Genomic DNA, 26,515 nt, shown 5'->3' on the forward strand with positions numbered 1-26,515 from the left:
GCCGGAGAGGGTCCCAGCAGGCAGAGAGGCAGCCCATCTGCTGGGGAAGGAAATCAGCGTAACACCAGTGGAGAAGGGGGGCAGATGGGGGAATCAGAGCCTCGGAGAGGAGGCTCCAGGAGTCTTCACCGGAGACCAGCGGAGAGAGCACGGGTGCTCCGCTGCCCACAACCTCCCTGCGCAGAAGACTTCAGTGCAGGCAGAGTAGGAGGAGAGTTGGCGTCAAAGAACTTCTTTGCTGGAAGAAGTTCAAGAAATGCCCACTGACGGATTCTGCCATTGACTGAAACAGCTACGAAGTGAAGGGCTGTCCAGACAGAAAGGGTTCAACCAGGTAACCTAGCCAGGAGTGGCGGCAACTTACTCATGAGCAACCCCTATAACCATTACAGTATTTTAAAGATGCAGCAGAGAGAAAAATCATTTGCTTTGCTGAAGATTTTAATGACAGAAAAGAAGAGATGAGTACAATCTATTAAGATTTTTGTAGGAAGCAACCATCCCCTTCCACAGTGGAGAGGGTTATGGCTTTACAATGAAGATATTTGAAAGTAAAGAGTAAATGAAAAGAACAGGAAAAGATACGAGGAAAATGTTGGAATAGAGACAGAGAAAGACATTGCCAGGCAAAGTAGACACAGAGGCTGAGGACCCAGCAATCCCACCAAGATGGCAAGAGTGGAAGGTGCTCAACCCTCTGAGAAGACAAGCCTATTTTGCCCAGTAATGTTGCATGGTCTTCTTGCATGTTCGGTGATCCAGAGATGATTCTTCATAATGGCTTAACATGGACCACAGCATGGTTCACAGCATGAGCTGGAGACCCTACCACAGTGGGCAGTGCTTGACAGGTGAGCCCCTGGCATGATCACATCATAGCCTGGGTAGCACATATCGACTCTCATGCCTGGACCAGAGCCCCCATGTCCACTCCCAGAAGATCCACAGCAGGAGGGTGGGCAGCATTCGGAAGCACACACACAGCGGCAAGACACTTGGGAGTTGCCGTGGCAGACAAGACGGGGTCCTGGAACCGTCAGGGAGCATCCACCGGGTTGGACACTCACAACTGAGGTGTTGCCAGTGTCAACCAACACTCCGCCACTGCCGGCACCAGATCCGCCACCACATCCAGAACCACACGAAGTTCCACAACAGGCCATCTTGAGTGAGAGAGAGAGGGATCTGAAACACACAATAGAACAACATTGAACATACAGGAGGGGATTGGATGGATGGACCTCAGGCATAATCCCAGGCAATCCATGGGTACTTATACACAGTGTATGTGTGTGCATCACCCTCCCCTCCCCTATAGTCCTGCCATACTTGTCTGATCCTTAAGAAATCAAGCAATCGAGCTGAGAAATCAATGTATACCATTGAAGAAAGAGGGATTGCCTGCCAACCTTGCTACTCCTGAGAGATCTTTAAGCTTCTGGGAGTCGAACCCTCATAGAAGATGCACAAATGCAACAAGTACTGCTCCCCTCCACAATGTGGAAAGATCGCAGAAACAGAACACCTAGCTATGCCTAACCACATAGCATATGAAAGCTGAACAGGTTGTATTCAATCGTACTCACTTGAGTTCAGTAGTTGTTGAGATGCTGTTGGAAGTCAGCAAATGTTGATGGTGGCACTTCAGACTTCAGGCCTTTATATACGGTTCTAACTGGTCACATGGCATTGTTATTTGAAGATGAGCAAGGTCTTAAATTAGTTCCTTGCAGAGGTTGGCTTCAAGCCTTGCACCTAAAACACATCTAATTGCTTTACTCACTGCTCATGATCTATTCTCAGGTTATTATACCCCATAAAAACCTTCCTTGTTGTACATTGATGGCCGTATTCTTGGTTGACTACTAAATCCTATTTGACAAAAAACAAATCAATGAAGCGCATTGATTATGGGTGTCATCAAACCAAGCTTTTTTCTGGAGTCAGATACAGATTAACAAAGTTTGTGAAACATGTATGTTATATTTGTCTTTAAGTATATATGTTTACTAAGAGCTTTTTCTCCTCTTTTGATTGGAGGTGAAACAGTTTAGTGGGAGAACATCAGTTTTGCATGCAGAAGGTCCGACCTTCTATTTATTTATATTTTTATATTTATATCACACACAATCATTCTTTTGTCTTTAGAAATGTAGCTATTGCCTGATTGCTGTTGATTCTAAATGTGGAGGTCACACATCTGCAAAGCAGTTACATGGTCAAGACCTCCAACTTGGCCCCCCAATGTTTTTGGCCTACAACTCCCATGATCCCTAGCTAGCAGGACCACTGGTCAGGGAAGATAGGAATTGTAGATTCAAAACATCTTGAGGGCCGAGTTTGAAGAAGCCTGACCTAGGGTATTGCATTGGCTTACATAAAGGAGGCTCTAACATCTGGGTCTTCCAGATGTTGCTGGGCTCCAACTCTCATCTGTCCCATGTATCTCTTTCACTTGCTGTTCAAAGGTGTATTAGCACTGAATTTCATCTTTCCCAACCATGCTTTTTATTATGTGGCCAGAGGCCCAAACTCTGGGGTTGCGGTGCTCATCTTGCTTTACAGGCTGAGGGAGCCAGCGTTTGTCCACAGACATGCTGGTCACGTGGCCAGCATGACTAAGCCACTTCTGGCGCAACCAGAGCAGCACGCGTAAACGTCGTTTACCTTCCCGCCGGAGTGGTACCTATTTATCTACTTATACTTTGTGCTTTCGAACTGCTAGCTTGGCAGGAGCAGGGACTGAGCAACAGGAGCCATTGTGGGGATTCGAACCGCCAACCTTCTGATCAGCAAGCCCAAGAGGCTCAGTGGTTTATACCACAGAGCCGCCCATGTCCCCTAAAATGGGTTACAATCAGAATTGTAGAGTTGGAAGAGATTCCTAAGGTGAACTTGTCCAACCCCACTGCAATGAGGGAATTGCAACTGGAGAATCTCAGGTGGATGGCAATCCAACCTCTGCTCAAAAACCTCCAAGGAACGAGAGTCCACAACCTTCGGAGGGAGTCCATTCCACTGTTAAAGAGCTCTTACCACAGGAAAGTTTTTGTTAATGTTTAATTGGAATCCCTTTTCCTGTAATTTGACATTGTTGGTTTGAGTCCTACTCCTTGGAGTAGCAGGAAACAAGCTTGCTCCATCTTCCATGTGATAGACCTTTAGATATTTGCAGATTACTATCCTATCACATCTCAGTCTCCTCTTTTCCAGGTTAAATATACACAATTCTCTCAAATGTTCCTCATGAGGCCTGGTTTGGAGACCCTTGATCATTATATAATATAGAGTTGTCATATTTCAAAAAGTGAAAATCCAGACACAAATGTTTTTGAAAGGTTTTTCTTGGGGGGGGGGGCAAAGTTGTCGAGCTGTTTTAAAGGAACTGCGCCAAAATGCCATACATCTGGATTTTCCCAGACATTTCAGTGATTTCCGCCTGCACACTGTTTCCAACGGCCTCATCTCATTTATCTGTCTTTGGCACTAAGGCGAACATTGCTGGTCAGGCCAATGGCCCATTTAATCCAGAATTATCTGCCCACCATGGTCATTCAGATGCTTATAGGAGGGCCACAAACAGGGAATGGGTGCTATAGCTCTTTCCTGCTTTTCCTTGCCCAACATACTAAATTTAGCTGAGAACAGATCATAAGTAGTGAGTAAAGCTATTAGATGTGTTTTAGGTGCAAGGCTTACAGCGAATGTCTGCAGGCAACTAATTGAAGACCTTTGTCATGCCCCAATAACAAAGCCATGTGACCAGTTAGAACTGTATATAAAGGCCTGCAGTCTGAAGTGCCACCATCAACATTTGCTGACTTCCAACAGCATCTCTACAACTACCTAACTCAAGTGAGTACGATTGAATACAATCTGTTCAGCTTCCATATGCTAAGTGGTTAGGCTTAGTTTGCTGTTCTGTTTCTTTGATCTTTCCACATTGTGGAGGGGAGCAGTACTTGTTGCATTTGTGCATCTTCTATGAGTGTTCGACTCCCAGAAGCTTAAAAATCTCCCAGGAGTAGCAAGGTTGTCAGGCAATCCCTCTTTCTTCAATGCTGTACATTGATTTCTCAGCTCCATTGTTTAATTATCAGACAAGTACGGCAGGACTATTTGAGAGGGGAAGATGATGCACAACCATACACTGTGTATATGTACTCATGGATTGCCTGGGATTATGCCTGAGGTCCATCCATCCAATCCCCTCCTGTATGTTCAATGTTGTTCTATTGTGTGTTTCAGATCCCCCTCTCTCACTCAAGATGGCCTGTTGTGGAACTTCGTGCGGTTCTGGATGTGGTGGCGGATCTGGTTCTGGCAGTGGCGGAGTGTTGGTTGACACTGGCAACACCTCAGTTGTGAGTGTCCAACCCGGCGGTTGCTCCCTGACGGTTCCAGGACCCCGTCTTGTCTGCCACGGCAACTCCCAAGTGTCTTGCCACTGTGTGTGTGCTTCCGAATGCTGCCCACCCTCCTGCTGTGGATCTTCTGGGAGTGGACATGGGGGCTCTGGTCCAGGCATGAGAGTCGATATGTGCTACCCAGGCTATGATGTGATCATGCCAGGGGCTCACCTGTCAAGCACTGCCCACTGTGGTAGGGTCTCCAGCTCATGCTCTGAACCATGCTGTGGTCCATGTTAAGCCATTATGAAGAATCATCTCTGGATCACCAAACATGCAAGAAGACCATGCAACATTACTGGGCAAAAAAGGGTTGTCTTCTCAGAGGGTTGAGCACCTTCCACTCTTGCCATCTTGGTGGGATTGCTGGGTCCTCAGCCTCTGTGTCTACTTTGCCTGGCAATGTCTTTCTCTGCCTCTATTCCAACATTTTCCTTGTATCTTTTCCTGTTCTTATCATTCACTCTTTTCTTTCCAATGTCTTCTCTGTAAAGCCATAACCCTCTCCACTGTGGAAGGGGATGGTTTCTTCCTACAAACATCTCAATAGATTGTACTCATTTCTTCTTTTCTGTCATTAAAATCTTCAGCAAAGCAAATGATTTTTTTCTCTCTGCTTCATTTTTACCATGCTATTTATCAATTATATTGTCATACCACGTAGACGATGAATGCAATGTTGGGTGAAGATTTCCGTGAAATTTCCTCAGAAAGGAATTGATAGCAATTTTTGAGGTGCTCCAACATTAAGACAAGCACAATTGTTGAGGAAGGGCCACAGTTCAGTGACAGTGCATCTGCTTTTCATGCAGAACATCTCAGGGTTCAATCCCCAATATCTCTACATTATGCTAGGTGCGTCTTACTGCCAGTAACCCTGGATAGCCTCTTCCAGACAGTGCAGACAAATACTGAGATAGATGGAACAATGTCTTGCCTTAGTAGAAAGTATCTTCTTATGCTCTGTGAGGGAGCTGGGAGAGGGTTGGCTAATTTGTCTTTTGTCCCTGTAGTGTCGGGCTCACATGACCCTGGCAAGCAAAGCACCCCTTCCCACAACAGAGGACATGGGGGAACACCAACAGGTTACCAAGCCTAGCACCTGCGCTCTGAGTACTCTGGGGAGAATAAGCAATGGTGTTGGGGGCACAAGCACCCAGTATGAGGTTCCTTGGGAATAGGCAGCTACCATGGGGGGTCCTTTGCAGGAGCTTCAGGGAGGAGGCAGGGAAACACAAGCTCACAAGACTCCTTTTTTCTGCCAAGTGCGAGCCACATGTATAATTTGTCTTCAGGGATTAGGCAGCCAGCAATGGAGAGAACATCAATCATTGGGAGATATTTGACAGAACCAGCCTTTCTCTCCTCGGGGTTGCCAATAGCTCTTTTTTTAACAATAAAAAAGTAAAGGGACACCTGACCATTGGGTCCAGTCATGACCGACTCTGGGGTTGTGGCGTTCATCTTGCTTTATTGGCCGAGGGAGCCAGCATACAGCTTCTGGCTCTTGTGGCCAGCATGATTAAGTTGCTTCTGGCGAACTAGTGCAGAGCATGGAAACACTGTTTACCTTTCCGCTGGAGTGGTACCTATTTATCTACTTGCACTTTGATGTGCTTTTGAACTGATAGGTTGGCAGGAGCAGGGACCGAGCAATGGGAGCTCACCCCATAACAGGGATTCAAACCGCCGACCTTCTCATCGCCAAGTCCTGGGCTCTGTGGTTTAACCTACAGTGCCACCCGCATCCCTTTAACAATACACCAGCCTATTAGTCCAAAGTAAGAAGGAGGCTGCTGAAAAACCCTTGCTCTGGCTCATACTGGGTCAAGGTAGCCCCAGCCAGGCTTCCTCCCTGCCCACTGAGGGGGCAGGCAGGCAGACTCTCTGGCTCTCCTTCAGATAGATGTATAGTGTGCTGGAGAGAACAAGGAGGGGGTAGCATGCTCCAACACATCAAGTGAAACTGGGGGTGGAAGATGGGCAAGAGGCTGCAAGGTGAGGAGACACAATTTTCCCATTCCCCTCAGGCAGCAAAATGTCTCTGGCTGGCCTTCTCAATATTAAATGAAATCAGCAAAACAAGGATTGCAAATAGACCAATATTGGACCTCTGAGAAGTAGAAGCATGCATATGTACTCAGTACTTGGTTTGGGCCCCTTTTGCATCAATTACTGCCTCAATGCCGCATGGCATGGATGCTATCAGCCTGTGGCACTGCTGAGGTGTTATGGAAGACCAGGAAGCTTCAATAGCAGTCTTCAGCTCTTCTGCATTGCTCGGTCTCATGTCTCTCATCTGTCTCTTGGCAATGCCCCATAGATTCTCAATGGGGTTCAGGTCAGGCGAGTTTGCTGGCCAATCAAGCACAGAAATCCCATGGGCATTGAACCAGGTTTTGGTACTTTTGGCAGTGTGGGCAGGTGCCAAAGTCCTGCTGGAAAAGGAAGTCAGCACCCCCATAAAGCTCGTCTGCGGAAGGAAGCATGAAGTGCTCCAAAATCTCCTGGTAGATGGCTGTGTTGACTCTGGACTTAATGAAGCACAGTGGACCAACACCAGCTGATGACATGGCTCCCCAACTCTCTTTTCTGATGAAAGCAGCTTTTCATCAGGCCCTCTCTCCCAGCTATAAAGGGACTCCTGGTGAGGCCTTGGAACATCGGCTGGGTGAGGACTGTAGGGCCTGCTCCCTTCCAAGGCCTTTCCAACTGGCCCAGGGGGCGTGTCCCAGACCCTTACTTGGAACAAACTTTTGGGGAAGTGTGGGAAGTTGTTCTGCCTTTGCCTCCCGGTTCCAAGTGGTTAATGTGTTTAAAATGTCCTCAAGCAGCCAGTGGCATTTTGAATTTTTATTTCTTTTTTTTCCTTTTTTGCTTTGTTGGGGGTGGGTGGGTGGAATGGATATTTGGTTGGGGATTAATTTTAGTATAATTGTTCTGTTTTTGTTTTTTGTTGTTTTATTGGTTCTGTATAGATTGTGTTTTGTTTTTAAGGGGCGGGATCAGGGCTGCCTGGGAGTGGGGCCCCAGCCAACATGATGGCTGGGACAAGTTCCACAGGGGGGGGGAGCACTGGGACATCCAATCTCGGTGATCATGGGCAGCAGGAGGAGTTATGCTAAGACCAGACCATGTCATTACCGAGGAGACAGGTTTAGTCGTTGTTTGAAGACTATCCCTGCCTCCGGGTCTGGCCTTGACTGGATGGATCAACAGGGGAAACCCACATGACCTGAAGGTGTTGCTGTGTAATGCCAGGTCAATGATGAATAAAACCACTGCCATCCACAACCTGATTGTGGATGGAGGATCTGACCTGGCATGTGTGACAGAGACCTGGTTGGAAGAAGCAGATGGGCCTGTCCTTGCTGCTGCTTGCCCACCAGGTTTCTCTTACACATAGCAACCCAAGTCATGTGGGCGGGGAGGGAGGGTTGAAGTGATTTTTAGGAAGTCATTAGCTTGCACCAGGTGTCCTATTGGGAAGACCCAGTTTTCTGAGTGCATGTTCTGGAAGTTGGACAATAGGGGCAGTACAGGATTCCTACTGGTGTACCGACCTCCCCACTGCAGCAAGGATTCCCTGTCCGAGCTGCTTCAGGTCGTGGTGGATGTTCTCCTGGAGACACCTAGTTTGGTTGTCCTAGGGGATTTTAACATCCATGCCGACACGACCTTACAAAGGGCTGCTCGGGACTTCGTGGAAAGCATGGCCTCCATGGGGCTGTCCCTGAATAAGTTTGGCCCAACTCATAGTCATGGACATGCCTTAGACCTGGTGTTCACCTCTAGTGATGGGAGTGATTTGACACTAAGTAAAAGTGAAACAAAAGAAGTGCCATGGTCAGATCACTTCCTGGTGCAACTGGACTTCTCCGCGACCCTTCCCCTCTGCAGGGAGGTGGGACCAATTTGGATGGTCCGCCCCCGCCACTTAATGGATCCAAATGGTTTCCTGAAAGTGGTAGTGGATGCTTTATCCCATGTTGATGGCCTTTCAGCTGATTCCCTGGTGGCCCGCTGGAATGCGGAGTTAACCAGGGTTATCGATTGTCTGGCTCCACAGCGCCCTCTCCGATTGCATGGAGCCCGCACAGCCCTGTGGTTTTCTTTGGAGCTGAGGACGATGAAACAATCGCTGAGATGGCTAGAGCGTCGGTGGCAGAAAACTCATTCCGAATCTGACCGGACACAGGTTAGAGCTCAATGTCAAGCCTACCAAGTGGTGATAGCGACGGCGAAGAAGACTTTCTTCACCGCCTCTATTGCATCTGCAGAAAATAGTAGCAGGAGACTCTTTCAGGTGGTCCGCAATTTAATGGAACCACCTTTACCACCGGGGCCTTGTAAAGACCCCAAGATCTCCTGCAACAATTTTGCAATGTTTTTTGTAGATAAAATTACTCATATTCGGAAGGAGCTAGACACCACCGTGGGAGCAGGGCTGGGGCAGGAGAGTGCTAGAGCCCTGTCTGGTCAAGTTGCATGGAATCAGTTTCAATCCGTTACCTCCGAGGATGTGGACAGGCTGCTTGGACGCATGAAGCCAACCACCTGTCTCCTTGATCCTTGCCCATCCTGGCTAATAAAAGCAAGCCGGGAAGGGCTGGGCGATGGGCTCTGCGAGGTGGTGAATGCTTCCCTCTGTGAGGGAACATTCCCAGATCCGCTGAAATAGGCGGTCATTAAACCTCTTCTTAAAAAACCATCTTTAGACCCGGCCAGTATGGCCAACTATCGCCCAGTCTCAAATCTTCCATTCTTGGGCAAGGTGATTGAGCGTGTGGTTGCTGAACAACTCCAGGCACGCCTGGAGGATGCGGACCATTTGGATCCCTTCCAGTCGGGATTCAGGCCTCATCATGGGACTGAAACTGCCTTGGGACTGAAACTGCCTGGTTGATGATCTCCGGCGAGCTAGGGACAAAGGTGAGAGCTGTTTCCTAGTTCTGCTGGATCTCTCAGCAGCCTTTGATATAATAGACCATAACTGTTGGTTTCTGCTTTCTTCTCTGTGCAGCGAAGTGCTTGTCACGAGACAGGTTGTTTACATTCCACAGTAAAGGTACTGTTGGGTTCCCACGGGAACGGGAGACTGGATGTGACGTGCACTGGTTTCCTGTTTTTCACTGCTCTTTGCAGTTTCACTTTGAGATTCTCTCCGTGCTTTAGAGGAGAGATGACGCTTTCTCTGCTCCGGCAGAGGGAAAATGTTTTTCTGTAACTTACCAGCTTTGAACTGTAAATAAAGTAGTATAGAGCATGTTGGCATATACTTCTCATCATTCCGCTGTGCACTGGACACTGCTTATCCCCAACATTTGGTTATGGGCCCAGAAAAATGCAGTGTTTTGATAATGGACTTCAGAAGTCGGGCTCCTGGCAAAGGAACAAAGGAGCAAGAAACGAAGTGCCGGCAAAGCATCGGAACAGCGGCAGAGAGACGGAACGCACGGTATCTGCTCTGCGCGTCAAGATGATTGATGAAGGTATGTGCTACTGCTCCGGGCAGCCTGCCAGCTTCTAATTAATGGCTTTAAGGCTGGACTTTGAACTTTTAAAGCCGTTTTCCACGGCACAAGTGTAGTGGCTTGGATGGCTGGGAAATCGAAAGTAACTTTTACAAATGCTGTTGTTTCAAAGCAGCTGCAGAATTCAATAACGCAGCAAGAATTAAAGGGCAACATAGAGAAAGCACTTGGGGACTTTCGCTATTGAACTTGCCTTTGGGAATGCGGTTTGAAGCAGCTGCAGATAAGCAAAGCAAATAAACAGAAGAGCTGCACAGGCTCATAGGCAGAGGCTGTTTTGAAATTGCCTTTGGATTAAAGCAGCTTGTTTTAAAGCAGCAGTGATGGCTAGCTGCAGAAGGCTGGATGAAGCAAGTGGGGAATTTGATACCACTGATCAGCCAAATGCTCAACTCACAGTAGCCTGTGATACTGCCATGATTCAGAATGAAGCAGATCGCCGGGGTGCTGGCTGCATGGGAAAGGGGGAGTCTTCACAGACGTCATCCCATAGTGCAGTGGAACCACCAGATGGCGCCAAAGCTTTGAAGGCAGTGAAATGCTACTCGTGTGGACGTCTAGGCCATATGAAGAGGGAATGCAAATATCCCAGGGCCAAGACAGAGCAGCGCAGTAGAAGCTCATCGCGTGGAAAAGGCCAGAGCAAAGGCAAAGGTCCGGTGTCCAGGACAACGCAGCACAAGGCAATGGTCTCACGCTACGCTCCAAAGGTTACAAAGGTTGCAGAGGTTGCACAGGTCCAGAAGACGTCTGGATCTTTCTTCGTTGTTGATTCAGCGGCAACGCATCACATGTGCAACGATAAGAGACTGTTCGTGTCTTTTACACCGCAGGAAGGTGCAATTCACCAGGCGGATGACCACACAATTCCCAGTAAAGGCTACGGAACTGTTGTTCTTCACAGTTTGGACTTATCAATACAGGATGTTCTTTATGTGCCGGATGCGAAACATAATCTGCTCAGCGTTGGACAGCTGATTGAGAAGAAGATTGACGTTTCTTTTAAGAACAATAGATGCATCATCACTAAGAAAAATGATTATCAATTGTATGCTGAATTTGTTGGTCCTTTGTTTGTTATGTATTATGATGATGTTGTGCAGGATGACACTTGTTGCATTGCAGGTTCTAACAAAAGTTTGCATGCAGAATGTATTCACGCTTTTCATCGAAAATTTGGTCATTTGCATTTTGAGGCAGTATCTAAAATGCCTGCCTTGGTTGAAGGTATGACTATTAAACCCTGCAGGTACCACATGAAGTGCAAGGCATGCGCAGCAAACAAGGTGAAAATGGCTGCGAAAGGTAAGGTGTCTGGTAGGCAAGCTACAGAGCCATACCAAATTATTCATGCTGATTTGGTTGGACCACTAGCGCCCTCTTTGGGTGGGAATAGGTACTTCATGGTTCTTATTGATGCATTTTCCAGGTATATTTTTGTGTACAATCTCAAGCAGAAATCAGAGGCTTTTCCTAGGTTCAAGGAATTCTGTGCTTGGTTGGGAAATGTGCATGGTAAGAAGATAAAAATTCTTTTCACTGACCGGGGGGGGAGAATTCACTTCTCAGCAGTTTGAAGCTTTTCTGGCTGAGAAAGGAATTCAACACGATTTGTCTAGTCCTCGCTCGCCATGGCAGAATGGACTTGTGGAACGAGCAAATCAAACATTGCTTCAAGGGTTAAAAACCTTGCTGCATGATGCAAATCTTCCAGAGAGTTATTGGGCCGAAGCTCTCTCATGTTTCACTTACAGTTATAATCGCAGGTTATCTTCAGCGATTGGTTGTACCCCCTATGAGAAGATGTTTGGCAAGAAGCCATACATCAAACACATGAAAATTTTTGGTTCTGACATGTGGGTTCACTCACCACAAAACTCCAAGTTAGACAAGCGTGGTTTGCATGGTATCTTTCTAGGTTATCAGAAAGGTTCCTACAGAATAATGATGACTGACTCTAAGGAAATTAAGCTCACAAGAAGTGTTGAGTACAATGCCAAGTGGGGGGAGAATGTGGGAATTTTCCAATGTTATCCTGATGACAGTGATGAGACTGAGGATAATCAAAAGCAACCGCAACAACCCACACCCACTGATGAAGGTTCTGATTCTGAGTCTGAAACTGAATCAGATGATTCAGAGGATTTCAAGAGTGCGAAAGCCTCTATGCGACCCTCTGAAAGCTCTGATCAAGAATTGGAGGAACCATTGTTCACAATAGGTCACTTTTCTCCTAAAAAGGAAGAGGAGAGTGTTGAAGACTTAAGGCTAATTCGTAGGTCACAGAGAGCCACAAAAGGCAGACCTCCAAAGAGATTTGCTGATGAGTTTGCTAAGATAGCAGTAACAGCTGTTAAAAGCTCCAAGAAGGTTTTTGAACCTTCAAGTTTCCAAGAAATCCAGGATTTGGATTCAAAGGAAGCTGAGCCATGGTTAAATGCCATGAAGGCTGAGCTTGATTCCTTGAAAAGGAACAAAACATGGGAACTTGTTCCAGTAGTTCCAGGAATGAAATTGCTTGGAAGCAAATGGGTCTTCAAAGCGAAGACTGATCAAAATGGCAAGATAGTCAGACACAAAGCCAGATTGGTAGCCAGAGGATTTGCTCAGGTACCAGGTGAAGACTATCACGAGACCTACTCACCTACAGTGAGGTATGAGAGCATTAGGCTTATGCTCAAGCTAGCTGCAGAAGAAAATCTACACATTAGTCACCATGATGTGAATACAGCTTTTCTGTACGGATCTCTAGGTGAATCACTTTATATGCTTCCACCTGATGGCGTACAGGTAAAACAGGGATTTGTTTGTGCTCTGAAAAAGTCCCTTTATGGTCTCAAACAAAGTGCATGGTGTTGGCACACAAAACTCACTGAAGTATTGTTTTCTCTAGGTTTTAAGCAAGGGAAAGCTGATCCATGTGTGTTTGTCAAAGAGGAGGGGCAAAAGAAACTGTATTGTTTGTTTTATGTTGATGATCTTTTATTCTTTTGGAAAGATGTCACAATGTACAATAACGCCCTAGCTCAACTGAAAGAGCACTTTGACATGAAAGATCTTGGTGAGGTAAACAACTACCTATCTCTGGAAATAGAGAGAGATCAAGATGGTAACATTCTAGTACACCAGTCACGGAAAATTGCTGATGTGTTAAGTAAACTAAACCTGATGGATGCTAACCCTGTAGACACACCGATGACAACAGGTTATCAGGTAGAAGACACTGAAGAAGCATTTTCTGACACTACACTGTACAGAAGTGTGCTAGGCAAGCTAAACTTCATTGCCAGATGTTCAAGACCAGACATTGCTGTTAGCTGTAATTTGCTAAGCAGACAAGTCAACAATCCTACTGTTAAGGATTGGAAAGCTCTGAAACGCATAGCGCGGTATTTGAAAGGCACTATGCATTACAGACTGAGATTTAACAATCAGAAGTCTGGTGGTCTTGAGATATTTGCAGATGCAAGTTTTGGAAGTGACACTACAGACAGGAAAAGTACGTCTGGAGTTTGCTATAAGTACAATCAGGGTCTATTTGATTGGTCATGCAAGAAGCAAACAACAGTTAGCTTAAGTACTTGTGAAGCTGAACTGAATGCACTGTCTTATTCACTTAAAGATTGTGAATGGTTGTTACAATTGTGCAAAGACATGAAAATTCCTGTCAAATGTCCAATCCAGGTTTACCAGGACAACAAAGCATGTTTGGCTTTGCTGAATTCTGAAGGTTGTAAGCAAAGCACGAAGCACTTGCAATTGAAGGTGCAACATGCTAGGGAACGTATTCAGAAGGGACTCGTAACGGTGTCCTATATGCCAGGTAATGAAATTCCTGCTGATGTATTGTCCAAGATTGTATCAAGGAATCAACACTGTACCTATGTGCAGAAGTTGGGTTTGTACTGATATTGTACGAACACGCTGCCCAGAGATGTTCACAGAAAGGGGGAGGATGTTGGTTTCTGCTTTCTTCTCTGTGCAGCGAAGTGCTTGTCACGAGACAGGTTGTTTACATTCCACAGTAAATGTACTGTTGGGTTCCCACAGGAACGGGAGACTGGATGTGACGTGCACTGGTTTCCTGTTTTTCACTGCTCTTTGCAGTTTCACTTTGAGATTCTCTCCGTGCTTTAGAGGAGAGATGACGCTTTCTCTGCTCCGGCAGAGGGAAAATGTTTTTCTGTAACTTACCAGCTTTGAACTGTAAATAAAGTAGTATAGAGCATGTTGGCATATACTTCTCATCATTCCGCTGTGCACTGGACACTGCTTATCCCCAACAATAACATCCTTCTGGACCGTCTAGAGGGGCTGGGAGCTGGGGCACTGTTATACAGTGCTTCTGCTCCTTCCTCCTGGGTCGTGTTCAGAAAGTGGTGTTGGGGAATGAGTTTTCAGACCCCTGGACCCTCACTTGTGGGGTGCCTCAGGGTTCTGTCCTCTCCCCCATGCTTTTTAACATCTATATGAAGCCACTGGGAGAAATCATCAGGGGGTTTGGGCTGGGTGTCCATCAATATGCAGATGATACCCAGCTCTCTCTCTTTCAAATCAGAACCAGTGAAGGCGGTGAAGGTCCTGTGTGAGTGCCTGGAGGTGGTTGGAGGATGGATGGCGGCTAATGGATTTAGGTTAAATCCTGACAAGACAGAAGTACTGTTTCTGGGGGACAGGGGGTGGGCTGGTGTGGAGGACTCCCTGGTCCTGAATGGGGTAACTGTGCCCCTGAAGGACCAGGTGCGCAGCCTGAGAGTCATTTTGGACTCACAGCTGTCCATGGAGGCTCAGGTCAATTGTGTATCCAGGGCAGCTGTCTACCAATTCCACCTGGTACGCAGGCTGAGACCCTACCTGCCCATGGACTGTCTCGCCAGAGTGATGCATGCTCTGGTTATCTCCTGCTTGGACTACTGCAATGCGCTCTACGTGGGGCTACCTTTGAAGGTGACCCGGAAACTACAACTAATCCAGAATGCGGCAGCTAGATGGTGACTGGGGGTGGCCGCCAAGACCACATAACACCGGTCTTGAAAGATCTACATTGGCTCCCAGTACGTTTCCAAGCACAATTAAAAGTGATGGTGTTGACCTTTAAAGCCCTAAACGGCCTCGTCCCAGTATACCTGAAGGAGCGTCTCCACCCCCATCGTTCTGCCCGGACGCTGAGATCCAGCGCCGAGGGCCTTCTGGCGGTTCCCTCATTACTAGAAGCAAAGCTACAGGGAACCAGGCAGACACAGTTGAAGCCTCCCTCCTCCCTGGCCAGCAGGGAGGGAGGGAGAGGAGCTGCTTCCTTTGAAACCTGGGAAATTTAAGGGACATCATCAATAAGGGACAGCAGCGGGACACGGCACTGGGATAAGGGAGTTTCCTGCCAAATAAGGGCCGTTTGACAGCTATGAAATGGAGAGGTTTTCTCATTTCCTTTGTCCTTGCAGAGAAACATTTGAAGTCAATTTGGGAGAGACAAAATGGTTTCAGGACTTTTTTCCTGTATTGTTTCAGACATGTGGTTTATATACTCATGTACATGTTTGCCTGGTACATTTATGAACATTTATTTTATATCTTAGACCTTATAATTCTCCTAACACCCCTTACTAGCTCTCCTTCACACACACCCAAAGTGTTTTTGCCTGAATATCTCTTTAAACTCTGACAAAGCTGTTTGCTTGCCTGGAGGGAGGGTAGAGATCCATGTGTCAGAGTGTTCATGCAAAAGGAAAAATTGGCATTCATTTCTGTCCACTTTTACCTCTGTTTCCACCCATGTGCCCCCTGGAAAGTTGCCACAAGGGCATTTATTTATTTAATATTATAAAATTCATACACCACTAGATTGTAAAAAACAAGCAAACCCTCAAAGCAGTTTAAAAAAAGAATAAAATAATAAAATTATTACTAAAAACAATTAAAATGATCCAATTTTTCTTTAAAAAAAACCTAGCCAAAAAACCACCATCTTGCATGTAGATATGCTTATCTAAACACAAATGTTTTTATCAGGTGCCAAAAATAGTACAGTGAAGGTGCCTGCCTGATAACAATAGGAGGTTCCAAAGTGTTGGTGCTACCACACAAAAATATTGATTTATTGCAGATACAGAATGGGTATTGTGTGACACTGGTAACAGCGCCAGTACTATACTATGCCCTTGAACACACCCAATCTCATCAGATTTCAGAAGCTAAAGAGGGTCAGACCTGGTTAGTACTTGGATGGGAGACCTCCTGGGAATACTGGGTGCTGTAGGGTTTGATTATGTTTTAACTAATCCAGAATGCAGCAGCTAGACTGGGGACTGGGAGTGGCCATCGGGAACATATAACACTGGTCCTGAAAGACCTACACTGGCTCCCAGTACGTTTCCAAGCACAATTCAAAGTATTGGTGCTGACCTTTAAAGTCCTCAACGGCCTCAGCCCAGTATACCTGAAGGAGCGTCTCTACCCCCATCGTTCAGGTGCTGCAGAAAGAATGTCAGTCAAGGGAGCCATGGACTCGCAAAGGTTGAAAACCTCTGCATTAATCCAATATTGAATTAACCAATGTAGCCCTGCAACTTAAAAAAGTTTCTCCACCTAGCCCTACAATCTGGAACCTATTGAGGCTGGCATCAAACATGATAAGTTGGAAGAACTAATCTATGGCCTTTCCTACACTTCATGGCTTTCATTCTTTCTAATAGGTAGCCCTAAAACATGAATGGGTGTCAGAGCCACGGCTGAGTCAGACCCCTGGGAAGAGTCAGACTCTGGAGATGAGGGATTGCAGACATAGTCAGAGCAAGAATGGATTTCTTTGTCCCCACGTCCTCCAGAGTTTCCAGCTGCAGATAGAGAAGTAGACTCAGAAGGCTTTCAGTGGGCTGGGGGAGGAAACAGACAGCGCTGAGGGGGTTGCTATGCAACCAGAAGGGAGGCCTCTTCGTTTGATAGTGGAGAAGTCCATCCACCCTCCCCTGCTCCAGGAGAGCAGAAAGGGTTAAAATGCAAGGGAAGTACAAGGGAGGGAGGGAGGGACATTGGCACGCTGCGCTCCATGCTGTGGAAGGGGCAGAGGTTCAGAGTGACCAAGGGCGGATGGCTCAGTGCCACTCTCTCTGTGTTAATTGTAAATCATGGGAAGGCAAACTAAGGCCCAGGGGCCGGATCCAGCCCAATCGCCTTCTCAATCTGGCCCGCGGACGGTCCGGGAATCAGCATGTTTTTACATGAGTAGAATGTGTGCTTTTATTTAAAATGCATCTCTAGGTTCTTTGTGGGGCGTAGGAATTGGTTCATTATTTTTTTTCTTCAAAATGTAGTCCAGCCCCCCACAAGGTCTGAGGGACAGTGGACCGGCCCGCTGCTGAAAAAGTTTGCCGACCCCTGTTGTAAATAAACATACCATAAATCTGCCAGAGGCTCCTTAATTCTTGTCGGAGCTTTCTTGTGTATGCCTGAGATCCTGACAAATTGCTTATTTACCGGGGGTGTGTGTGTGTGATTTCCACCCTGTCCCTTCCATCCATACCACATTTCCTAATACCTCAAGTTCCCATGCTCCGCCTGTAAAGGTTTTTTTTTTTGTTTGTTTTGTTTTTTTTTTTTTTAGAAATCAGGCATGGTGCTGACATGCACAAAAGTTGATGGCCCTCTCTGAGAACGTTGGGACTGCATATGCACACTCTTTTGGGCTGGATGGGTTTGCTCCTCTCTGCCCAGGTGAAGCCTGGTTCTAGGTGACAAGACTGAACCCTCCTGTTCAGGCTTCTATTCAGCCAGTGCCCCCTCCCAGTTGCTCCAAGCTCTCCTGAGCCTCCACTGAGGTTCTCCTCTCTGGGGGCAACAGGAGTTGGGAGGGAAGGGTTGGCATCCCTGCTCCCTCTTTCCAAGCAATTGAAGTCAGGAAAAGAAGAAGAAGAAGAGGAGGAGGAGGAGGAAGAGTTTGGATTTGATATCCCATTTTATCACTACCCTAAGGAGTCTCAAGGAGACGTGGGTGGTGCTGTGGGTTAAACCACAGAGCCTAGGACTTGCTGATCAGAAGGTCGGCGGTTCGAATCCCCGCGACAGGGTGAGCTCCCATTGCTCTGTCCCAGCTCCTGCCAACCTAGCAGTTCAAAGCACGTCAAAGTAGATACATAGGTACCTCTCCGTCAGGAAGGTAAACGGTGTTTCCGTGTGCTGCTCTGGTTCGCCAGAAGCAGCTTAGTCATGCTAACCACATGACCCGGAAGCTGTACGCTGGCTCCCTTGGCCAATAAAGCGAGATGAGCGCCGCAACCCCAGAGTCGGTCACAATTGGACCTAATGGTCAGGGGTCCCCTTACCTTTACCTAAGGAGTCTCAAAGTGGTTCAAAAGGGCATTGTCTTCTCCTCCAACTAAGATTATCAGCAGTCAGCCCCCCCCTTGTTTCTTTCTCCCCTCCTCTTGCATCACAGCCCACCAACCCAATCCCAGTCCTGGCCACACTAGATTTAAATACCAGTAGCTCTGAAGGTGAGGAATTGATGTTCAGATACCTGATATTTTCATTAATTTGGTTCACAATGGAAAGGGAATAGGAGCCATGGAATGAATTAGACATGCAAAAGCAATTAAAAAGTACAATGATTTTATTGAAGCACTCAGTTGTATTCATACCCCCAAGTAAGAGAGACAGGGAATCTTTGCATTAGAAAGTTACATATTTTTACAGTGAGGTATATCTCTGCAATGATGGATTTGCCTGGGAGGGTCCTTTTTAAAAAAAGTCATGGTACTTGGGATATCACACTGGGTAATCCAATTCATCCCATGTTTAGTAGGAGGATATACAACACAAGTGCCTACACTACATCACCATTTGTTCAAATCTGAATTGGCTTGTCATTGTGACATCACCATACTGTGATCCCTGAGTGGTTGGGACTGATGGCATGATCCCTTATTGGTTGGAATCACCTCCCAGAAAGAAGTTGCACCGATTCCCCAAGAGAGGAAATGGCATTGAAGCAGGTGCCAGTTAGCACATGCAAAGCAAAGAAATAGGGTTTGGAGTTTAAGGCAAAAATAAGTTAACCTGCTCCTGGCAGATGTTGTTGACATTCACTTCACATCAGTATCCCACCAGGAATGACGGGAGTGACATACAACAGCATCTTGAGAGTCACAAAGTTCCCCATAACTGGCTTAAAGAAAATTCAACTAAAAATAAAATAATAAAATAAAATAAAGTTTACATGACATGCACTTTATAAGAGCAGAGCCTTTACAGATGAGCATTTTACATGTCCCATTTATTATGTGTTTCGTAGACTGCATTGGGGACTAACATGGATTGCAGGCCTGGCTGCTGGAGACTTTACCATTATGAACATTGCTACACAGATATCCCCCTGGGAAAACCACTTCACAGCTTTGTGGCTGTATTCCTACTCGCGTCCCAAGACTTGATGAACCAGTCCATCCTCTGCAGGATCCAGTACGAGAGGGACACATCCAATTGTTTGGGGAGCAGAAAGACTTCGTAGCGGGAAGCATGTTGCAGCTGGCTTCCTTCTACAAGAAGGGAAGGGCAGGACAAGTCAGTCTCTCAACTCACCACATCAGTCAGAATTCTGGTTGGATTCTGGATTATTTGCCATTAACCTTGTGAAGGAGTTACTTTGCATCCAAGTTCATTTAAATAAATAAATAAAAAGTACCACACATAAAATCATAGAACTGTAGAGTTGGAATATTCATGCCTAAACTGAAGCTTAAGAAAGTGCATTATGCTGAGCTATATCATTGGTCCATTTAGCTCTGCACCATCAGTTTAGACTACAGGGTTTCAGGCAGAGGACATTCACAGCCCTACCTGGAGATGTTGTTGAAGTTTGACCTCTAGCACTGAGCTGTCAGCTGTCTAGCTCACCGTGAGCCACCTTCTGGAATGCAAGGTGCACTTTCATAAGTGCCTTCCCCACAACAGGCATGTCTGAAAGTATCCACAAGGCACTCTGGAGCTGTACACTGCAGAGCTGTGCAATTAACTGTTGACAGTATTTCCTGATCACCTGTTTGTTATTGACTTGGGGTGGGCAGTAAATAGCCTGGGATGATCTCAGGAATGAGCCGATTTGCAGTCTAAGCTGGTCATGATGGCTATGCCCTGTCTCCACAGTTGGAGGCACTCATGCCTCAGAAGACCAGTTGCTGGAAAGCACAGGAATGGAGAGGACTCTTGTGCTTGATCCTGCTTCTGGGTTTCCCATTGGGGCATATGGGCAGCCACCGTGAGAGCAGGATGCTGGAATAAATGTGTCACTAGCCTAATCCAGCAGGCTCTTCTTAGAACTTTAGCAGGTTCTTCTGTCTACTAACTGGACATTTTTAACACCACCATTGTGGTGATGTGGTTCCCTGGCTGGTTGGTATTTATTTAAGACACATGTTTACCACCTCTGTTAGAACTAGATGGCATGGACTGGCTGGACGAAGAGGATGAAGAAGGCTCAGAGCCAAGGAATTGGTGGTGGGAGAACAAGGAGAGGTCATAGGGAGAAGATTGGGAGGAGGTGTTGGATGCCAAAGGGTTTAGTGAGCAGAAAGAGTTTGTGACAGGGAGCAGTTCATACTCCAAAACTGAAGCAAAAGAGGAGGTCTAAGGACTGCTGAAAAACCCAGGAAGTCTCCCTCTCCTGCTGCAACAAGCTTGCCTCCCCCCTGGTCTTCAAGAATTCGCAGGGTAATGAGAAGAGCAGAACAGAGGTCAGAGGTGTGCAGGTGCAGTTTAAGACTGCTTGGGAAACATTCGGGTGTGGAGGCACCTTAGAGAAGAATGTAAGGCAGGGACCTTCAGTCCTGGCAACTGCTCCATAGGGGCAAGACCTACTGGGAAGTGTTGCTGAGACCTCTAGGCTGAGTTGTATGTTTGTTTCCCCGATTAAAAAGTTAACTTCACTGACAAGGAGATGTGCTTCCTTTAGGGCTGACCTGTGTCCGATTCCAGCCCTGACACTAGGCCACAGTAGCCACAAATGGTGGACATTGTAGATGGTGGTCAATCAAGTTGCAGTTGCTCAGTCTGCTCTCTCTCTCTCTCTCTCTCTCTCACACACACACACACACACACAGAGAGAGAGAGAGAGAGAGAGAGAGAGAGAGAGAGAGAGAGAGAGAGACTTCATCTCTGCCTTTTTGGTATAACTTACATAGTGGCAAGATATTCTGAAGGGTTCATTGGTGGTGCTGACTTGGGCTGGAGGGAGTGTGAGGGCACAGTGTCCCGGTTGGACCCGCACTCTGCTCTCAGGAGCAATGTCAACAAGCACTTCACTGTTGCTCCCATAAAATCCGCCACCTCTGGGAACTCCTGGAGAAATGCAGCATGTCATCTTGTGGGACTTTCAAGATCCTACTGAACACAAGAGGGAAGGAGAGAGAGAGGAAGGGATGAAATGAAATAATCAAAGCCATATTTTCTACTTTTGGAAACTCTTGGGGAGGGGGAATGAAAGTAGAGATTCGCAGAACCCATATTGCAAAACAAGGATGAAGGACATCTGTGGCCCTCCAGATGTTGTTGGACTACAGGTCCCATAATCCCTGAACACTAGCTATGCTGGCTGAAGCTGCTGGGCGATGAAATCCAATGACATTATGAAAATACAACTCCTATCATCACTGACTACAGGCCACATTGAATGGGGTTGATGGCAATCCAAGAATATTATGGATCTATGCTCCTTAACCAGCTTTGCATCACACCCTCCTTGAGCATTTCTACCTGGCTAAGACATAGTCCTTGAACTCTGATGATGTATCTTGCTAGCCTGGATGGAGAACAGAGATGGGGATATGAGACTGTGTAGAAACTAGCTTAATGCGCAGAAGGTAAAGTTTGCATTTGTTGCTTCAACAAATTTTGCCTGTGGTTCTACCAACCACTGGCATGTGGCCCTCAGAATACTATCCAGGAATGAATGTGGCCCTCAGATTTCCCCACCCCTGTGATGGAGCAACCTTTTTTGTCAACTCCCAATAAGAGCTTTGAGAAGAGAATGAGTAAAATAAAACTTACCTGGTGCTCTCAACTGTAGCTGCGGACAGACGTTATTAGAGGCACTGAACGATCTTCTGGGTTCCGGGTACTTTTATACAGGACTTTTCATGTGGAGTTTTAATTATAGGTCTTGGAACCATCCTTTGAAACTAAGCAATGGAATTGGTTTCCAGGCTTTCTATGCATCCATTACTGGAAAGGAGTGTGATTCAGTGCTTGTGAAAACGTGGCCTATATTCTCAGTCAAATATAGTAGAGCTTAGTGGCTCACCTGGCACCTAACCTGAATTGCATAACTAACACTAAATCTATAGCACCTGAGTCTGTTAATGTAGATCCATCAGGTGTCCAGGAATGGTAGGCTGGGCATTTGTAGCATTGCTAACTCAGTCACTTCTTTACAAGTGGAGACTGTGCTACAGTTATTGGCAACGCTCTAAAACCAAGCCACAGTAAAAGCAATTAGCTTCCAGCAAGCTAGCCATATGGTGCAGAATGCAATAAACTATTTCTATCATGGCCAGTCATCCATACATATAAGTAGGTCCTGGAGGACCAAAATAGAACTCCTAAGGTCTATGTAGGTCAGGGATGGAGGATGCTGTGGACCTTCAGTTGCGGCTGGACTCCACCTCCCCTGGCCATGTTGGTTGAAGTTGATGGGAGTTGGAATAACACAACATCTGGAGGTTGCTGGTTTCCCACCCCTGACATAATGAGTTGCATTATGCTAAGTCAGAATTGAGACCCTGATCTATCCACGGTAATCACACCCAGAGGTATCTCTACTCCAGGGGTGGGGGACACTTTAGATGTTGCTGGACTTCAACTCCCATCTGCCTCAGTAAGCATGCAGAGGATTTTACCCAAGGCTCCCTCAAACCGGGAACTTATCCTGCAGGGGTAGCCAGTGTAATTTCCTCCATTATATTGTTGGACATTATGATCGCCGACTGTTAATTAGGTCTGGTGGGAGTCGGAGTCCAACAGCATGGCCATTTGGGGAGAAGAATGACATCAGGAGCCATGAATGGATCTGATGACTTGAACCTTTCCATGATTAAGTCGTTTAAAGAGAACATCATAGTTATGCAAATTCCCCTCACCTTGTTAGTGGGTGAAAGTTGTGGTGCCACACAGCTCACTGCTGGTGCCGGGCCATTTCAGACCCTCCCCATGGCCAACAGGAGATGTCCTCCTCTCCCTTTCTCTGTGGGGAAATTCAAATTTACCCACTTCTGATGATTGGTCTGTTAGCATTTCACTCCTCTGTTGCTGGATGTGTGATTGTTACATCACATGTCTGTGTTTACTTTCTAGGCTTGGAAAGCCTGAGAATGGAAGCTAGCCTTATCTCTTCCACTCTGTTGTGTTTTTGTGCTTTTTACTTGCTGTTGTCTCTCGGAGCTGAAGTGAGAGACACCATGATCACTTGTCCTGTATATACTGCTTAATAAAAGCTTAGAATGAGCACACCAAACTCCACTTTGTTTCTGCTAAACTCTGCTGAGTGTGCGTGCTCATAGGCATCTGCTATGTGTCACTGGAGCGTGCCGGGACTGATGATTCATGGACATCCCAGAGCTGTGCAACTTCAGGAACATGCCCAGACAGGTTTGTCTCATCTTGGGGGCTGCGTGGACGCCCCTGGTCAATCATGGGTGGGGTTTAGGAGGCATCAGCTGTGTGATGGCCTAGGACTCGGGCTCAGACTCGGAACCAGAGGAGTCTCAGTCCGCACCGGATCCTCTGCCTCAGGCGGCATCTGAACCAAGTCTGGGACTTGATTCTGAAGAGCCCCAGTTTGCACAGGTTCCCCTGCAACAAGCACCAGCTGGGCCGAGTCAGGGACCTGAGCCTGGCCTGGCTCCAGATGCAGAGATTACCTTGTTGCCCTCAGCTGGGCTATCGCTTACAGCTGCTCCACTACCGGTTTGGTCAGGGGAGGCTGAGGCGGCCTCTGGGTCTAGTAACCCACCGACAACTCCCGAGCTGCAGAGACTTAGGTCTGAGAGAAGGAGAGACCTGAGTACTCACAGGAGGAGTGCTTGCCTTCAGGCAAGACAGGGAGGTGAGCCACCGGGGGATCAGGACCGACCATTACCCCGACAGAGATAAAAGGCTGTTGGAACCCGCCCCAGGTTGTGTGAGCAAAATTGCTGTGTGCTAGAACCTGCCTGAGACCCTGTGCCTGACCTAGCCTGGTTTCCTGCCTTGTGACCTGCCTTGGCGCTGTCCGACTGACTCCTTGTGGAATCCCTGGATTCGGGACCGGACCTGGACCGCATTGCTCGGGTTAACCCCCGGGCCCAGCACAAGCGGTTACCAGAGGCTTCAACTGGAACAGAAATTGCTCCTGGTCCTCCCTGCTGGCACTGAGCCTGCTGTCCTCTGTGGCCACAATTCATGGGCCCATAACCATTGTCAGGAGTAGGAGTCTGGCAGAGACACATGCCCAACTGGCATATTCTCTCCCTCCTGGTCGTTTGTTCGTGAAATTCAAAATCTTTCTCCAGCCTGAACATCACAGCGACTGATACCTTAGAGGCATCAACACACTTCAGGATCAGCAGAGTATAGGTAGTCAACGTACAGACTCAGTAGCACAGCATTTGGCTAAACTACGTTTATGTACACATACACACTTGGAGCATCGTAACTCAGCTCCTTCCTCTTCAGCATCAGACAGCAAAGAGAAAGGACAAAGGACAAATGTCCTGAATCACGGAAACACAGTAATACAAACATCCTGTCTCCGTGACTTCCCACAATGTGGAATGAAAGCATACACTGTCATGTGATAAAAACAATCCCATGGTTGCAGCACGGGAAAAGAATCCTAACAGGGCAGAGCCAGGTGGAAACTCTGTGCCACTTTCCACTTGGGTCTGCTCCTTCAGGATAAAAAGGGCCTTGCCTCCTAACCTGGCACTGTACTTGGCTTTTGGGCCACCTGCCCTCCCACCCTCATTTCTGTGCTTTATTTGTTCTTGCAGTTTAGTGTTTTGTTAATGACCTTGCAATGAAATTTTTCAGTTGCTGTATTTTGGGGCTAGGAAGGAATTTTATTTCCAGACAAAGTGTTTTGCCTCAAGATTTTTGCCTCCCTCTAACAATCTCACAACTTTGGCAGTTAGGGCATTGGGTGGGATTAATAGTAATTAATTGGAAGGGTGGGTGTATGGCTTTCCATTCCCATCCCAGGAATTGGGATACCCTGTTACAAGAATCCTAGGAGATCTGTGTTGAGGGCCATAACACTCCCCAGGGCTGTTCTGATGGGCTGTTGCTATTTGATGTAAGTCATAGGGCAATTCTTTCCCAGAATTGACCCCCTAGGAAGCAGTCAGCAAGCAGGTTGACTGAATGGGAAATTACCCAATAATTTACACCAGTAATCAGTAAAGTTGTAGCCTTTTTTTGATCCAATAACGTAGTCCTGTGTATCTTTGTGCGTGGTGGGAGGCAGCAGGTTGGGGGTGCATGTGGTTGCGCTGCACCTGAACACACAATTGCTTTCCCTTTCACTCCTTGGAATGACTAGATCCCATAAAAAGGTAAAGGTAAAGGTACCCCTGCCCTTTCAGGCCAGTCTTGACAGACTCTAGGGTTGTGCGCTCACCTCACTCTAAAGGCCGGAAGCCAGCGCTGTCCGCAGACACTTCCGGGTCACGTGGCCAGCGTGACAAAGCTGCTCTGGCGAGCCAGCACAGCACACATGGAAACGCCGTTTACTTTCCCGCTAGTAAGTGGTCCCTATTTATCTACTTGCACTCGGGGGTGCTTTCAAACTGTTAGGTTGGCAGGAGCTGGGACCGAGCAACGGGAGCGCACCCCGCCACAGGGATTCGAACCGCCGACCATGCGATCGGCAAGTCCTAGGCGCTGAGGTTTTACCCACAGTGCCACCCACGTCCCGACAGACTAGATCCCATAAAAAGTATTAAAAGAAAGGACTCTTCAGAGTGTGCAATGTCTACACCTTATTATATGGGGCTTAGAATAGACCATGAGTAGCCAATAAAACAGAGGAGTTTTCCAGAAAAACTACTATTGCTAGTAATAATACTGAGAGGGAGAGAAAGAGAAAGGGAGCGAGATATGTGGTTTGTAGGTTATGGTTTATGAGAACCAGAGAAGGCAGGCATTTATTCTATGTGACACCCTAAAAGTATATATATACGCTCAAAACTCAGAACTCTCCCAACAGATCACATCCTCTTCCACTCACTCCTCTGAATTTGTGCTTCTTGTGGAACCAGGTGAGTTTTGTGGAATACATTTCCTTTTGCTTCTCAGCTACATGCAACCTCCAAACTCAGGGGAATTATGCCTCCAGTGTTTAATAGCTGGAGAGCAGCAGTAGGAGAGAGCTGTTTCCTCCATTCTCTAATTTGTGGGCTTCTTGGAGACACTCGATTGGCCATTGGGGGAAGCAGGATGCTGGACTTAAAGTCTACTCATCCAACCTTCTCCTGTGAGATACTTTCTTCATGGATCGCTTGGGATTGTGCCCCAGGTCAATTCATTCAGTCTTCTCCTGTGAAGTGGCAA

General features: G+C 46.9%; 1 long non-coding RNA gene across 2 annotated transcripts; it reads right to left on the reverse strand.

Annotated features, from left to right (window-relative positions):
* Positions 1–19,192: 19,192 nt before the first annotated feature.
* On the reverse strand, positions 19,193–23,221 carry LOC309358803. 2 transcript variants are annotated; one of them, XR_014163617.1, is made up of 3 exons: positions 23,068–23,221; positions 21,111–21,313; positions 19,193–19,473 (listed from the first exon to the last, which is right to left on the reverse strand). It is a non-coding gene; the product is annotated as an uncharacterized lncRNA (long non-coding RNA). The 2 variants fall into 2 exon arrangements; XR_014163618.1 differs by having other exon boundaries at positions 21,111–21,316.
* Positions 23,222–26,515: the final 3,294 nt, after the last annotated feature.

Source organism: Podarcis melisellensis (assembly GCF_964234715.1).
Source record: "Podarcis melisellensis genome assembly, chromosome: 16".
In the NCBI taxonomy this organism is placed as follows: Eukaryota; Metazoa; Chordata; class Lepidosauria; order Squamata; family Lacertidae; genus Podarcis; species Podarcis melisellensis.